Source organism: Canis aureus, chromosome 30, assembly GCF_053574225.1.
Source record: "Canis aureus isolate CA01 chromosome 30, VMU_Caureus_v.1.0, whole genome shotgun sequence".
In the NCBI taxonomy this organism is placed as follows: Eukaryota; Metazoa; Chordata; class Mammalia; order Carnivora; family Canidae; genus Canis; species Canis aureus.
Window position 1 is genome coordinate 33,394,386 of NC_135640.1, and position 17,089 is coordinate 33,411,474.

Consider the following 17,089-nt stretch of genomic DNA (forward strand, 5'->3'; position numbering starts at 1 on the left):
GTCAAGTTGTTTCCATTAAAAAGCACTCATTTTTTTAAAAAAACTAATAACTTAAGACTGCCACATACACACAACAAATGGTCCACAAAACATTCTCCTTCCCTTCTGAAGGTTTTATGATGCATTGCTATCATTAGCCAGTCTTTTACTATTAAACTTAAATGGCCAATTAGCACAAACCATTCTGATCAAGACTGAGGTGTCAGGTATTGGGGAGATATTGGGCAGGTATTCATTTAGCCTTCTGAGCTTTCTGGGCAGACTTGGTGACCTTGCCAGCCCCAGCTGCCTTCTTGTCCATCACTTTGCTGCCACCCCCTCTCCCCCACAGCAACTATCTCACATCACGAACAACAAAACGGCCCCAAGGACGATAGTCAGAGAAGCTCTCAAGACACATAGGCTCCCCAAGAACCATATCAATGATCTCAGCATCACCAGATTTCAAGAATGTGGGGCTATCTTCCAGCTTTTTTCCAGAATAACAATTAATCTCCTTCAGGTCAGGAAACTTTCAAGCAATGTGAGCTGTGTGACAATCCAGCACAGGTGCATATCCACCACTGATCTGGCCTGAACTTGAGCCGTAAAACCAGCTGCTTTCATTGGTGGGTCATTTTTGCTGTCACAAGCTACATTGGCATGATGAACATCTTTGCCAGATACATTCTTGACATTGAAGACCACGTTGTCCCCAGGAAGCATCTCACTCAAAGCTTCATGGTGCATTTGAACACACTTAACTTCTGTTGTAACATTGACTGTTACAAAGGTGACCACCATGCCCGGTTTAAGAACACCGGTCTCCACCTGGCCCACAGGGACAGTACCAATGGCACCAACTTTGTAGATGTCCTGGAGGGGCAGTTTGCAAGGGCTTGTCAATTGGACAAGTTGATGGCAGAATGCAATCCAGAGCTTCAAGTAACATGATTCCACTGGCATTGCCATCTTTACGGGTGACTTTCCATCCCTTGAACCAAGGCACATTAGCACTTGGCTCCAGCACGCTGTCACCATTCCAACCAGAAATTGGCACAAATGCTACTCTTCAGGGTGATAGCCAATTTTCTTAATGTAGGTGCTGACTTCCTTAATGATTTCCTCATATCTTTTCTGGTTTTATGGTGGCTTAGTGGAATCCATTTTGTTAACATCAACAATTAGTTGTTTCACACCCAGTGTGTAAGCCAGAAGGGCATATTCATGGGCCTGCCCATTCTTGGAAGATACCTGCTTCAAATTCACCAACGCCAGCAGCAGCAATTGGGACAGCACGGTCAGCCTGAGGTGTGCCTGTAATCATATTTTTGATAAAGTCTCTGTGTCCTGGGGCATCAGTGATGGTCACATAATACTTAGCTGGTCTCAGATTTCCTCAGGGAGATATCGATGGTGATACCACGTTCATGTTCAGATTTTAGTATATCCGAGACTCAGGTAGATTTGAAGGAGCCCTTTCCCATCTCAGCAGCCTCCTTCTCAAACTTTTTGATAGTTCTTTTGTTGATCTCACCACATTTGTAGATCAGACGACCAGTAGTGGTAGACTTGCCTGAGTCTACATGTCCAATGATGATGATGTTGATATGAGTCTTTTCCTTTCCCATTTTGATTTAGGTTTCATGGTGGTTTTCATGACACCTCTGTCCTGGTGGCAAATATGTTGTGAAAAAGTCTTTGGCCTCTTTTTAAATCAGGTTATTCTTTCTTTCATGGATGGTGCTTTTTGTGTTGTACTCTATAAAGGCTACATACTGTATTTTTCCAATTATATGACATCCTGGAACAGGCAAATTCATGGAGACACTAAAAAGAGCAATGATTGACAGGGGTTAGGGAGGAGGGAAGGATGAATAAGTGGAACACAGAGGATTTTTAAGGACGTGATAATACTCTGTATAATACTTGACAGTTGTCAAGTACTTGACTTGACAGTAGATACATATCATTTATACATTTGTCCAAATCCACAGAATGGACAGCACCAAGACTGAGCTACGCCCATGTGAGCTATGGACTTTGGGCGATGATGTGTCAATGTGGGTTTATCAATGGTAACAGATGTACTATGACATATGATGTGGATAGTGGTGGAGGCCATGCAAATGTGGGGGCAGGTGCGAGGTTATGGGAAACCTCTGTACCTTCTGTTCACTTTTGCTGTGAACCTAAAACTGCTCTAAAAAATTAGGTATTTAAAAAATATTACAACTTTAATAACTTGAGTAGTAATTAAAACAAGTAACTGTAGGTAATCTTCTGCACATAGAAGCCTTTTTCACATATTAAAAATCTCAAGTGACATGCTCTAGAGCTTTTAGATGGGTTTCTGTTTTAAGCAAAAGAATTTTGAGGAAGACATAGTTTCTCCCCCAACCTCACTGCATCATGTTTCTAGTCTGAGTCTAGACCTCATAGCCACATTTTTAAACTTCATCCCATTTATGACAACCTTCCATGCATGCATGGGTGGAAGATATGCCTATTGAGATGCCTATCTAACCTCCTCTTTGCTGCGAACTATTTCTCCCTATCTGTGACCTCCCAAATCTGCAGGGCTCCTAGGCAGCTGCTGGCTGTCACAATGACAAAATTTGACCTAGTCTTCAGACTTCACAGATTGGCCGAGGTGGGCCACTAACCCAGCCAAGAATAAAAAATGTGCCAATTGAAGGAAAGCCTCATGAGTGGCTAGAGGGATTATATGTAGACCAAGAAGCTAGGAATAGCCATTTCTATTGTGCAGACTGGAGAACAGAGAAAAAGAATCCTTTTGTTGAAAGAAGAATTAAGCTGATGGGCAGAAGGACAGAAACAAAAGATGGAGAGCATCCTAGTTTTAGTCTGTTCCAAAGGCTCAGTCAGCTGCACATTGCCTTGAGTCCTGGGATACAGCTGGCACACTTCTAATAATTCATCCCTCCCATTAAACAAACTACAGTCAGTTTATATTATTTGTAACCAAAAGAATACTATTGTGTGAAAATATGTCAAACTCATTGTGTGAGGCAAACTTGTAGGTTTTGTTTTCAAAAGAAGTAGCTGCTTGGTTGTTTCAGTTAGAAGAATTTTTCAGGGGAGACCTGACTTCTGGGTTATAAGTATAGGGACTAGTCTAAGGCATGTACCTTGGTAAATCCATGAAATTGAATTTATCTAAAATTCAATTCTTAGCATGACTCTAGCCTGATCATCACTTGCAAAATACTCAGCATTGAATATAAGAAAGTTATAGCCAATAAATCACATGTGACTTGTGTAACATCTCATTGGGCTTGGAGAGTTTTATCAGAAGATACACAAATTGTGTAATATGGTCTATGGTAGAAACTGCCAGTTCACTGTCGTCTCCCAGCTAAACCTACCTTTCCAAGTTCTTCTTGGGAGGAAAGGCAAAGCTATAGGATTAAGTTCCAACTTGTGGGAAATAAGAGGGGATGATGAGTAAAACTTCTGGAAGACTTCTTAAAAAGAATGCCACAAGACTTTCCTTCTCCTTTTCCTTCCTGGGAAGGAAAGGATGTTTCTGGCATGTGAACATGGTGCTAAAGGAAGGAATGGCCATGCTAGATGGCAAGATGGAAGCCATGTGTTATAAATGGATACAAATGGATGGCAACAAGCTAGAAAGAGCCTGGATCCCCAGCCCTACTTACATTTAGACCTTCCATGTGATAAACCATCTTACTTAGGTCACTGTTGTTTTGACTTTTATTTCAGTAGCTGAACTGGTACCCCAACCGTAACATAGCCTTTCCATGGAAAAACAAAAATGGATGGCTGTTTCTTACAAGAGGTATTGTAGCCATCATTCAACAAATGTTTATCAAGTCACCAAGGTCTGAATGTGAACAGTTGAGCACTCTTGGAAAAACTGTCCAAGCTGGTGAAGCAATCCAGCCCATGTGAGATGACGAGTGCCCAAAGGAACACGGGGCATTTAGCCCAGGGAAAGAAAGTGTTGGGATAGGCCAGAGAGCTGTGTTTGGACATAGGAAGAGTTTATGTGGAAGAGGGGACAGACTTGTTCCATATGGATCCAGGGGCCTGAAGTAAGGCCAACAGATTTATGCAGGGAAGTGAAGCATCCCACCACATTTGTAGATCAAAAGAATTCTACATCAGTCCAGGTTGTTGGCTTCAAGCAACATGAACAGACTCTAAAATCTTAGGCAAAAATGAAATTTATTGGAATAATATTTGGGGGAATCTCAGAATTGACCAGAGACCAGAGTACTGGCCAGAAACGAAGATTAGCAGGTTCGGAGGTCTGGTTAGCAAGAAGCATAACCACAGCCATTGAGAAGGAAGGGTCTGCTGAGCATGATGAATGACTTCTAACTCTTCCTCATGTCACTGAGTCATTCACTCAGGACTCAAAATCATGAGAGAGAGTCTGATGGTTGCACATGGGATCATTTTCCATTCATTGGCTGAACGTGGAAGAATAGTGGAAAATCGGTCCCCGATGACTCTGGCATGGAAGTCAGGCACCACCTCCAAGAGGAACCCAGATACAATCAGACAGAATTCCAGTGCTACCTCTCATGATGCTTTCAAAGCCCATGAACCTGTGACCAGTGTCTGGGGATTGGGAGGGACTTGTCCTTTCAGAGAGATTATCTCCTTTCCATATCCCTCATATGTGCTCAGACACTCTCTACTGAATGATTCCAACAGTGAAAGGCTCCTTAACTTCTTGTTATTAAAATGAAATAAAGGCCAGGAGTTTAGACTCTCTACCTGGTACTCAAGACTCTCCAACTCTGGTATCATTTTTGTAGGGTTAAGCCCTGTGAGTCTTCTACAGACACCTTTCCTCCTGTCAAATTTATTCACTCAATGTCACCATCCTCTGACCCCACCAAAACATCTTGTGTTTATCCTCTTTTCTCCTCCCGTCTATCTAAATGTTATCCATTCTTCACATTCCAGCTCAAATCCCACATCCTACATGAAACATTCCCAAGCCATCCCAGCCCAAAGTCATGTGTCTTTGGAAATTTTTGCCTGTACTCATTAGGCAGTTAATCACTCTCCTTTTATATACTTTCTATTTTTTAGGATTGATACTTAAACTCTGTTAGACTATTTAGTTTTAAACATACTTATATTAAAAAAATTAAAAGAATAAACATACTTACATCATCCTTGCCTATGTAGATTATAACTTCCTAAAGACATGGACTATTTCTTATCCATCTTTGCATCTCTTGCAAAACTTAAAATTCTTTCCACATGGACATTTTTTTCCTTAATTGCTCAGAGGTGAGCATGGTCTTGACCTCTTATTCAGGAATTTGGGGAAGGGGAAATAGGGAAGATGTGAATAGAAATATATCAGAACAATGACAGAAAATGACTTTCCTAAGTATAAAAATGATGTGAATGATTTATATTTTTTACAGCTTTTTTTGAGCTATAATTGATACCTAATAAATTGCACATACTTAAAGTATATAATTTGATGTTTTGACATATGTATGCATCCATGAAATTATTGCTTTAATCAAGTTATTAAAAATATCCATCATCCCTAAATGTTTCCTCACATCCCTTTATAATCCCCCTTCTTCATTTCTACCTCAAGCAGCCACTGATTTGTTTTGTGTTACTGTAGTTTGAATTTTCCAGAATTTTATATAAATGGAATCATTAAGTATGTGGGTTTTTTTTTTTCAGGCGGATAATTGAGCATAATTGAGGTTCATCCACGTTGCCAAACATGTCGATAGTTTACTTCTTTTTATTGCTGAATACTATTCCATTGTATGAAATGAAGATGATAAGTCATCACACATAGAACTGCTGTGAGCATAGAGCACACTGATACTAAAGATACATAAAGCAACACTCAGTAAAAGTTGGCTTTTATTCCTTATATAAAACAATCATGGTCATTAGTTAGAAATTATCTAACCCATTTAATGAATAAAGAACCCAAGACATAAAGAGATGAAAATGACTTGCTCAGTGCCCTCAGGACAAAGATTACACTCAGGTCTTCTGACTCTCAACCCAGTGTCTTCTCCACTCTACAAATGAGACTATTAAAAAGAAGCCCCAGTCTTTTTATAATGTCAACTCAAAAGTTACATCCTATCACTTCTGCTGTATTCAGTTACTCATTGGTCTTTAAGCCTGGCTCACACTGGAGGACAGGGAATTATACAAAGTGTAATGCCAGTAGTTGGGGATCATTAGAGCCCATCTTAGAGGCCACTTATCATGGGCCCCTTCTCCTTGCCACTGGCAGTGATCAGAATTTTCACAAGTCTGGTAGGTTGGGGTTGTGGTCAGAAGCTTCTGAACTACAGAATGAGGAGCCAGTGAGTGTGTTCCTAAGCCAATGACCTAATGGGAGACGTGGCTGTTCCCTCATGGAAAAAAAGTGAAATCTTAGTTCCTTTGTCCATCATTGTACACCAGCCACACCTTTTCAGTAGGAAGCACAGCCTGTGGCTAGGCCCATGGAAAGAAGAGAGTTGGGCCAAACAGTTTTCTTCTGCCTTCAAGATGACACTAAAAACACATTCATACGGAGTGAGCATCTTATGTATGTATGTATGTATGTATGTATGTATGTATGTATGTTTGCTCAGCATCTATCAGGTATCTGTCCCCCTGTTTGGCACTGAGGGCACAAGAGTTTCTTTTTTGAGAATTTAGGTATTGTTAGGGCCACAAGATAAAATGGAGATGACGCTTTTCAGTTCTAGCTCTCTAAGAAGCAGATAGAAAGATAGGATCAGACATGTAAGAGATTTCTTGGAGGAAATGCCTGTCAAGGATAAAAGCTGTGGGCTTGCAGCTGGAGTCAAGTTAAGTAGTGCTGAATCCCAGGCCTGAAGATGGCCTTCCTCACCGGCATACCAATTGCTCTCCTTTCTGCATCTACGAACTTGACCATGTCTTAATCACTGAACCATTAACAACAGGAGGTTCTCCAAAATAGGATTATTTATAATTTTCTTAGTAATTATGTATTTAGTATTAAGCTCAGTTGAGGACTTCTTTATTCAAGTTGGGAGCTAAATTCCCAAGATATTCCCTAAATGTTCTCCTAAGGTTGTGGTAACTGGAGGCTGAAAGTTCAAGATAATTTATTGTAGGAGGTATCACCTGAAAGCCCCCAATTATCTTGTAATTTTAATTGCATGTAAGGATTTTTTTCTTTTTGGCAGCATAAATAGCTGCTATTATTATTGCCAGTAAGTTGATTTTTAAAAATATGGGCAATTTGGAAAAATAGATATTATCTAATATTAAAACATTGTATCCTGATTTGAGATACATTCTAAAGTTATAAACTCTTCCTCAGAGCTGCTTTTGAGGGGTTAGACTTCCTACCAGATACGTCCTTCATTGCAAAAGATCATTTACTTCCTGAATATGTTCTCCATTGGAATTTTCTCTCTCTCCCACATGTTCTTACCTGCCTGTCATCTGCCTTTATAGCAAAAGGAAAGTCCAATGAAGTTCAGATCAAGGGCACAACTCTGTTTTGACCTGGAGTCAATGGGGGGGGGCTGCATAACTATTGGATATAATCTAGTGCCTAGATTATAGGTCTTTGCTCCTTGTACCAAATCTATGTAATCCCTTCTCATTATAATGAGGGCATTCTCCCCAACACGAGTCAACAGAACCCTAGCAACACCTGTGAGATGATCCTCATGGAGGGTGGACTTTGAGATAATAGTGGTCTATTGACCTTCTTACCAGAAATTGTTGACTGGTGGTGTCATGACCCCCCAACTTCCAATAGTTCTTGGGTGGCCAGATCAATTAGGTGGTGGATCTGCGTAGGCTTTAGGACTACCACTTTCTTTCTTTTGGCTGAAAGCCTGAATATGGAGACTGCTTAGAGAAATAAAAGATAGCATCTCAGTTCTTCAGAAGATTTGAATCTTGCTATGAAGATTTACAGACGTAAGACATCCAGAGAGACAAAAATACTAATAAATTGAATTGTAATATAAGCTTTATGAATTAGAAGCTGAGGAAATGCCACATGGAGGCATGACCAAAACAAAGGCAAGTCAGTCCAGAATGTTTATTGAACAGAAACCCAGGGTCCGTTGGTGACACAGGCCTCATGAGCTGCCCCTCACGTATCCAATCACTCACCAGATCCTACAGATTCTATCCCCTAACACTCCTTCCTATGATTCCCGCCAGCACCTGTGCCATGCCCTCCGAGCTTGACCCAGCTCATGAACTTGACTCTTTCAAATCCATTCAGGTCTGATCACATACTGCCCTTTCATGTCCAGCCTGAAAACTGCTGCGTGCTGAGCAGGCTGGGCTCCTGTACCTCTCAGGCCTCACCCTGAGTGATGGTGCCCCTGGTTTATTTTACCAGATGCTCCTCTGGCAGGAAGCCTTACCCCCTGAAGACCCGTTCAGACACTGCTTCATTCTCTTGCACCCTCTCCAGCTCATGGCTTTTGTTCCTTTTACTAAATCTAAAATTCTTCCATGTGTGCTCTGGATTTTGTGCTTGTGGAGAAAGAACATAAAGCTGTTTAACACCTCCAGCATTATTGACATGTGACATGAATGTCCCACTAATAATATATGTATGTTGCACACTATTGTTTCATTCTGCAAGGCACACAGCCATCAGCACATGGGAGATGACCCAGCGAGGCACTAAGAGGGTGGGTGACAGTGTGTGCAAGGGGTTTAGAAACACCAGTGAGTTAAAACATTTAAAAACAAAGTAAGTTTGAAATGTGTGACTTGGGTCTGGGTCATAAGTTGAGCCGTCGGGCAGAGAAATGGTGGTGTACTTTCCTCAGGGGGAGGATGATAGGCTGAGGGGCGTGATGATTGACAGCTGAAAATATGACTTGGTTGGACTGTGGGATTACTTTCTCCATTCATTGAAAACATTTCCATTTCTTCACTTTTTTGAGAGCTGTCTTTAGATGCACAAGGCCTGTCTTTGACATATCTTTGAGAAATAACGACCTTCTGTGAGCTCAAGGTAAAGCCTTATCATACAGTAATATAAAATAAGAAGGTAAAGATGATTAAGCTGCCCCAGGGCATACACTGACATTACTTTCTTGAAATAGGACTGGATTTCAACTTATTTTTTCTTTTCTATTGCCTCTCATAAAATCATACTCGAAAATGAATCAAGATTTCTGGTTAATCAAATCTTTGACATATACCACATTAAATGTTTTGGAGACACTATGTTACAGAATAATTTTTTTCTTGTATAATTGAAATTTTGGACTCTTTCACTGATACCACCCCATTGTCCATTGCCTCCTTCTCCCGGGTCCTATCAACCACCATTTTACTTTCTGCTTCTATGGGTTTGAATATTTAGATGTGTCATGTAAGTGATTATATAGTATCTATCCTTTTGTGTCTGTATCTGTCCTCCAGTTTATCTCAAATGGCAAGATTTCCTTCTTTTTAAAGTCTAACTAGCATTTCATTGCACCACATTTTCTTTATATGCCCATAAACATTTAGCTTTTGTCATATTCTTGCTATTGTGATTAATGCTGCAATGAACATGGGAGTGCAGATAGCTCTTCAAGATCTGATTTCCAAAGATAGATAGATAGATAGATAGATAGATAGATAGATATCTCCATAATAGGGATTCCTGGATCGAATGGTAGTTCTAATTTCTTCCGGAGTCTCCATACTGTTTTCCACTATACTTTTTAACTCTTGACACCATTCTGACAGGTTTGAGGTGATATCTTGTTGTAGTTTTTTATTGTTTTAAAGATTTTATTTATTTATTTGGAGAGAGAGAGAGAGAATGAATAGGGGGAGGGACAGATGGAGAGTGAGAATCAGACTCCGCTGAGAATGGAGACTGACACAGGGCTTGATCCCAGGACCCTGAGGTCATGACCTGAGCCAAAGGCAGATGCTTACCTGATTGAGCCACCCAGGTGCCCCCTCAAGGTAGTTCTAATTTGCATTTTCCAAATGATTAGTGATATTAAGCATATTTTGTGTACCTGGTAGTCCTCTATATACTCTTTGCCCATTTTTAAATCAGATAATTATTTGTGGTTGTTGCTTTTTAAATAAAATTTTATGAGCTCCTATGTGTTTTGGATATTAACCCCTTATCAGACATATAGTTTGTAAATATTTTCTCCCACTCTATAGATTGCCTTTTCATTTTGTTATTTCCTTTGCTGTACAGAAGCTTTTCTGTTTGGTGCAATCCCATTTGCCTATTTTTGCAATTGTCACCTGTGCTTTTAGTATCATAGCCAAGAAATCATTACCAAGGCCAACACCAAGAAGTTTTTTCCCTGTGTTTTCTTCAAGGAGCTTAATGGTTTCAAGTATTATGTTTAAGTCTGAGTTGATTTTCTTAAAGATATATTGATTTTAAGCTACTCTATGAGCCAGCAATTGCACTACTGGGTATTTACCCCACAGATACAGAGGTAGTAAAACGACGGGACACCTGCACCCCAATGTTCGCAGCAGCAACGACCACAATAGCCAAATTGTGGAAGGAACCACGATGTCCTTTGACAGATGAATGGATAAAGAAGATGTGGTATATTACTCAGCCATCAGAAAGGATGAATACCTACCATTTACTTTGACATGGATGCAACTGGAGGGTATTCTGCTGAGTGAAATAAGTCAGTCAGAGAAAGACAATTATCATATGGTCTCACTCATATGTGGAATATAAGAAATAGTGAAAGGGACCATAAGGGAAAGGAGGGAAACTGAGTGGGAAATAATTAGAGAGGAAGACAAACCATGAGAGACTCTTAACTCTGGAAAATAAAAAAGGATTGCAGAAGGGGAGGTTGGGGGTGATGGGGTAACTGGGTGACGGGCATTAAGGAGGGCACAGGATGTGATGAGCACTGGGTGTTATACTTTATGTTGACAAATTGAATTTAAATAAAATATTAAATTAAATCAATCAAAAGATAAAGGTAGAAAAAATATTTATTTATTTTAGAGAGAGAGAGAGAGAGCCTACACAAGAGCAAGAGGAGAGGGAGAAGGAGAGGAAGAGAGAAAATCTTGGGCAGACTCCCTGCTGAGCATGGAGCCTGACAGAGCTCGATATTACCACCCTGAGACCATGACCTGAGCCCAAATGAAGTCAGACCCTTTACCAACTGAGCCACCCAGGCATTCCAATTTTGAGTTGATTTTTGTGTGTGGTATAAAATAAGGATATGATTTCACTCTTTTGCATGTGGATATCCAGTTTTCCCAATGCTGTAGTGAAATGACTGCCTTTTTCCCATTGTGTATTCTTGGGCCTTTGTTGAAGATCAGTTGACCATTGGTTGACCGTATATGCATATTTATTTCTGGCTTCTCTGTTCCGTTCCATTGGTCTATATATCTGTTTTTATGCCATTATACTACTGTTTTGATTGGTATAGCTTTGTAATATAGTTTGAAATTAGAATATATATTGTCTTCATTCTTCTTGTGGAGAATTGCTTTCAATATTCTTTTGTGATTCTGTATTCATTTTTAAGGTTTTTTCCCCCTATTTCTCTAAGAATTTACATTGGGATTTTGATAGGGATTGCACTTAATCTGTAAATCACTTTGGGTGGTCTGGGCATTTTAACATTACTTCATCTAATCCATGAACATGGATATCTTTTCATTTGTGACTGCTTTAATTTATTTTACTAGTGTTTTATAGTCTTTAGGGTACAGATCTTTTGTGTCCTTGGGTAAGCTTATTCCTAAGTACTGGAGTAATTTTAATACATTAAATACTACAGTAATATTTCTTAATTCTAAATGCTGACTTATATACATAGTATATAATTCAAAAAATCTGGTGAATTTAAATTTATAGTTATGTAGGAGGACACTAAATTTGCATCAGCATTCCTTGTGATTTTATCATTTTTTAATGAGCCCATGAGCATTCTGGTGCTGTGCTTTAAAAAAAAAGTTGGGTAGCCCGGAGGTCTCAGCGGTTTAGCGACACCTTCAGCCAGGGGTGTGATTCTGGAGGCCCTGAATCGAGTCCCGCATCCCGCTCCCTGCATGGAGCCTGCTTCTCCCTCTGCCTGTGTCTCTGCCTCTCTCTCTCTCTCTCTCTCTCTCTCTCGCTGTCTCTCATGAATAAATAAATAAAATCCTTAAAACAAACAAATAAATAAAAAAGTTGAAGAGGGAAAATCAGGGTAGTTGCCCTTTCTCTCTCTTTCAGAAGGAATGGAGTGAGCCCCCTGGGCAGCCACCAGATTGGGATGGTTGGGGGTGCTATGTTGGGGCATTGTGCAATCAGACTAATTTCCTTATACTATCAACATGCTAGACTGTCAAAGAGCTAGACCCTTCACTCATCCCTGGGTAGTAGGGAAAAAGTATGGGACTTCCGAGGGGGAATGCTAAGAGTTGAAGTCACCTGGTGGTATTGACTTGGTCTTTGGCCTGGTATATTACCTCGGAGTCCATATTTTATCATTCCCAAACTGGAACACGTGGCTGATAACAGGAGGGACAGTTGAAGTAGGGACCATCCTAGAAAACCTGTAACCCACCTATGGTTCAGAAAGTCTTTGCTTTCTTCTGTTATTTATTTATATTATTCTATTTTTTTTTTTTTTTTTTACCCAAAAGTGAAATGAGTCAACACTAACCAAGTAATTTGTATTAATACCTGTGTAGTTTTTCTTTGGAAGAGTATGAGTTGTGAAGTCCAAGAACAGAAAATGTTAAAACCCAGATATCACAGAATAGATGTGTTCAAAAATCATCTTAATTTTGATGGGGGAGAGAGATAAGATCTGAGAGATACTAAAGTGTCTGGATAAGGTGACAAAGAGACTCCATTCTTGTTTTACATGGAACACGTGGTAAATCTGAATAATATCATTGGCATCTTCATCTGCGTGCTGCGAGGTAACCAGAGGCTGGACTAGGTATGGGCTCAGCCTTCCTATAGTCTTGTTCCAAATTTTCTATTACTGTTTGACCTGGGCCTAGTTGCATAACCTTTGTGTTCCTGTATTTTTGAATCCTTAAAGTGGGGGGTTAATAATAGTATGTGCCTCACAAAGTAAGAATTTTAGGAGGGGCATGTGAAAACCTTAGTGCAGTGCCTGATACACAAGTCTAAGTGCTCAGTAAGTTTTACCTATTAGCATCAAAGCACTTTAAATACAGACATTTCACCTACAGCCCTTTCTAATGGGGGCAAGCACAGTATTCGGGGGCGACAGCTGCAAGGGGCTCAGTCTCTAAGCAGTGGAACTGGGGAAAAAAAAATGCATTTTGTTCAACGCCTGCCAGGAAAAGTAGAGCCAATGGCTGGAGGGAAAGGTGAGCCCTGTGTGCCTCTTTGGGGGGTAAAGGGAACGTACCACGAGACTCTCCTCCCTCCAGGGCACGCTCATGCTCCCAGACGGTTACTAAAAGGGCTTTCCAAGTTCGCAGCTGGTCCTCTAAATGAACGCTGAGCAAACATTTAAAGAATATCGGTTTGAGCCAAAGTATTAGCCTGCCCTTGGCAACTACACGTGGGGCAGGCCGGGCTCACACAACAACAGATGCCTGTGTCGCGCCCGGGTCTGTGCAGGCATCGTTCTCCGCAGCTTACGTGCATCAGCTCACTCAAAGGCATCGCGGCCCTGGGAAGTAGGTGCCCTTCACCTCCCCTTTCTGCAGGAGCCCGCCAAGGTCAGGCGGCCGGCGAGCGACGGGGGCTGACCCGACCTCGCGCCCTGCGCCCGCCTCGCCGGGGAAGGGGCCCCGGGAATCCGCGTCTGCGGCCGCCCGTGCACGGCGGTGGGCAGGGGGCGCGGAGGGGCAAGGTAGCCCGGAGCATCCCTCCGCGCGCGGAAGCGCAGTCCCCGGCCGGAACGTTCTGGAACTCCCCTGCGCAACCGCGGGCGGGGAGAGCCCAGGTCCGGCCGCGACCCCGCCCGGAGCAGCGGCGGCCGCCTTCCAGGGTCCCCCCGCGCGGGGAAGCCGCGGGCGAGGGGCGCGCGCACGGACCAGACCGCACCGTTCGGCGCACGCGCACACGCACACGCACACGAGGGCGCCCGCTAGCCCGCCGCCCGGGAGGAGACGGAAGGCGTGGAAAGTTCCAGCTGGTTCGAGAACCGTAGGTAGCTGGAACGGCGGCGGCGGCAGGGTCGGAGGCGGAGTGCGGCCCGCGCTGGCCCCCTCCCGGCCGAGCCCGCGGCGCCGCCGCCGCCCCCGCGCCCGCGCCCGCGCCCGCGCGGCGGCTGCGGGGCCAGGGGTGCCCCCGGCGGAGGGGGAAGCGGACTGCCGAGGGGGCGCGGCGCGGCCGCCTTAAGGAGGGGGCGGGGCGCGGCGCGAGGGGGCGGGGCGCGCAGGGGGGCGTGGCCGGGCGTCTGCGCAGCTGCCAGAGCCTTAAAGCCCGGGCTCGCTCGGCCGGAGCGTGCTTTCGCCGCCCGGGAGCCTTCCGGCCCAGCAGCGCGTCAGGCCCCCCGCGGTCCCCGCCCCTCCTGCGTCCCGGGAGCCGGCTCGGTCCGGAGCCGCGCGCCGAGCCTCCGGGCATGCCCCGCTACGAGCTGGCTTTGATCCTGAAAGCCATGCAGCGGGTAAGTGACCTTCCCCCCACACACAGCCCGCCTTCCCGCGCGGCCGCCGCCGCCCCCGCCCCCGCCCCCGCCCTCAGCCGCTAGGCCGTCGCCCCCCGCTCTCCCCGCGCGGCCGGGCGGGGGGCGGCCGGGGCCGCGGGCGGGCGGCGGGCGGCGGGCGGCGGGCGTCCGCGCTGAGGGGGGCGCGCGTGGGCCGGCCGGCGCGCGAGGCCGCGTGCGCGCGGGAGGCGGGGGTGTGCCCGCGCGGGAGCGCGGCCGCGGGAGGGTGTGCCTCGCACGCGGCCGGCCGGCGGGGCGGGCGGGGGGCGGGGCGGCCGCGGGAGCCCCTGAAGGTCCGCGGGAGGACACGCGCGAGCGCCCGGCCCCGCTCCCGCCGTCGCGAAGCTGCCTCGTCGCCGGCCCCGCCGCCGCCGCCACCGCCACCGCCGCCGCCGCCGCCGCCGCTCCGCCCGCTCCGCCTCCACTCTAGCGCCCGCCGGCCGCCCCGGAGCCGTCCGCGCTCAATAAAACGTGTTCTCCACAGCGTGTTTGTGCAGTTTTCTGGACCACGGGCGCTTATAACCGACCTCACGTTTTTTTTTTTTTTTTGAAAAAAAAAAAAAGAAAATCTTTGACTTCTCTTTTTCTGACTAGAGCGAAAATCCTGCTCCGGGTGCCCTTAGCCCAGTTTCATTCATCCAAGTTGTGGCCTTTTTTTGCGCCTTCCGGAAGAAACTTTGGCTCCCCCTGCTTTTTGATTGATCTTGAGGTAGGGGACTTCAGGTTTTGGAGGGATGCTAAGCGAACCTGCGAGCCCGTTCGTTGCAAGTGATGGTGAGGCCGAGGACAGGGCCCCGCGGCCCGGAGGCGGCTCTTCGTCCTCTGTTCTGGGTCAGGTACTCCACAAGCCTTCGCCGAAATCCCCATCCTTCCCGTGAATTCGGTAACGTAGAGTGTGATCTGTGCTCCACCCCCACCCCCTCTATTCCCCCGCCCCCCCTCCCCACTCCCGTATAATAAAAAATAATAATAATAAAAACTCTCTCACGTCTCAACTTGGGAAGCAGAGCGTTCTCCAGCGCCAGAATCACGCACGCTTAGGGTCAATACCTATTCACTGAAGTTTGGTTGAACTTAAATTTAAGCCTTGGGATTACGGTCCGACCTTACAGAAAAACCGGTGATCACGGAGCTTGAGGCAACTGTTCTGTAGTCTCCGCACATTACAGAGTGGGAAAGGACACCAGTGCCTCTTGATCAGGGCTAGAGAGGCTGTGCCATTGTGTCCCGAGCTTGTGCTCCCAGAATCTGGGAGAAGAGAAGATTGTATTGTTTAGCCTCCGGAGGATTCCCCCTTTCTGGCTCTAAGCCCTCCACGCTAAGATATTATTGCGTAGGGAGAGTAGGGAACAAGGAAAAACCAGAAGCACATTATTAAAAAGGAAGCGTTTTTAATTATGTAGGAACTGGTTAAGCCCTCCCTTTAACCTGTGGCTTTTAGGCGATACCATAGAGCCTGGGAAACGTGGTTATTGAAATTTATTTTACCTTGTTTTGGGGACCAGACAGACTAGTAGTAGTAGAGTATAGGCGTGATAGTTGTTCCTTGCATAAACCTTTGAAATGAAAACTCCGCACTCTTTGTTTTTAGCATAACTGCCAAATACATAGGTTAGTTAACTGGCTTCAAGCAGATTAGTTTAACTGTACTTGCATTACCGTGTTACTTGTACTCCTTCGTATCCTGTTTTTGTTTGTTTGTTTGTTTTTTTTTTTGTATGCTCCTGTATGTGGTGCAAACATTTTTTATTCTAGTTCAGGTAAGACACGTAGCGTAGTTTGGTGAGGATAATTTGATACTTGCCTTGAAATCCCGGGGGGGGGGGGGGGGGGGAATGTGGTGCAAGTCCATTAACAGATAATGAAGGTGAACTCTTCCCTGGAGGAGGTGGCCTCCGTGGGTACAGATAGGACATTGTAACAATGGTGAAGTTGTGTTACAGAGTTCTTGACCTGAATAAAGTCAGATTAAACAACTGCAGAAATTTCTCTTTTTTTTTTTTTTTTTCTGTTAATAAAATAGTTTTGGAGTAGGTTGTAAATGTATAACAGACTTCAAGTTTTGGACAATTTTGCTTTCAACTTAGGAAAATTAGATTCTAAAATAAGATCCATACTTGGGGGGGAATGAATGAAGAAGTTCACATTAGGTGTATGTGATGCAAAATGCCACTTGTGGGCTCCTAGACCTTTGGCAGGCCTGGGGAACCCTAGTTCTAGTCTCTGGCAGTTTGTTTCGGCTGCAGGAGGCCTGTAGTGACCCCTCAATTCCTAGTGGCATGTTTTTCATATTTTTAGATCCTGAGATGTATCCCCCTTCAGTGTGATGGTTTAACTCCAGCTTAGCCCCCAACCAATCATTAAGGGGTCTTGGAATTGAGGAAGTAGGCTTACGTTGACAACTAAACAACAGACTTGAAGTTGAGACTGATGTAGCTTAGTTTTTACAGCATTTTTTGTTTGGAGCATTCCTGGTCTCT

At 44.4% G+C, this 17,089-nt stretch overlaps 1 protein-coding gene and 1 pseudogene across 2 annotated transcripts in view; one reads left to right on the top strand and one right to left on the bottom strand.

Annotated features, from left to right (window-relative positions):
• Positions 1-85: 85 nt before the first annotated feature.
• On the bottom strand, positions 86-1,776 carry LOC144301649 (elongation factor 1-alpha 1 pseudogene; annotated as a pseudogene).
• Positions 1,777-14,430: 12,654 nt separating this feature from the next.
• SLC5A3 (solute carrier family 5 member 3) overlaps positions 14,431-17,089 on the top strand; it is a 33,755-nt gene continuing 31,096 nt past the window's right edge. Inside the window, exon 1 of one of the 2 annotated variants that reach the window (XM_077879089.1) lies at positions 14,431-14,570. The gene's annotated coding sequence lies outside the window, so the exon portion shown is untranslated. Of the gene's footprint in view, positions 14,571-14,975; positions 15,446-17,089 lie in introns of those variants that run through there. The other variant, XM_077879090.1, reaches the window with a different exon arrangement.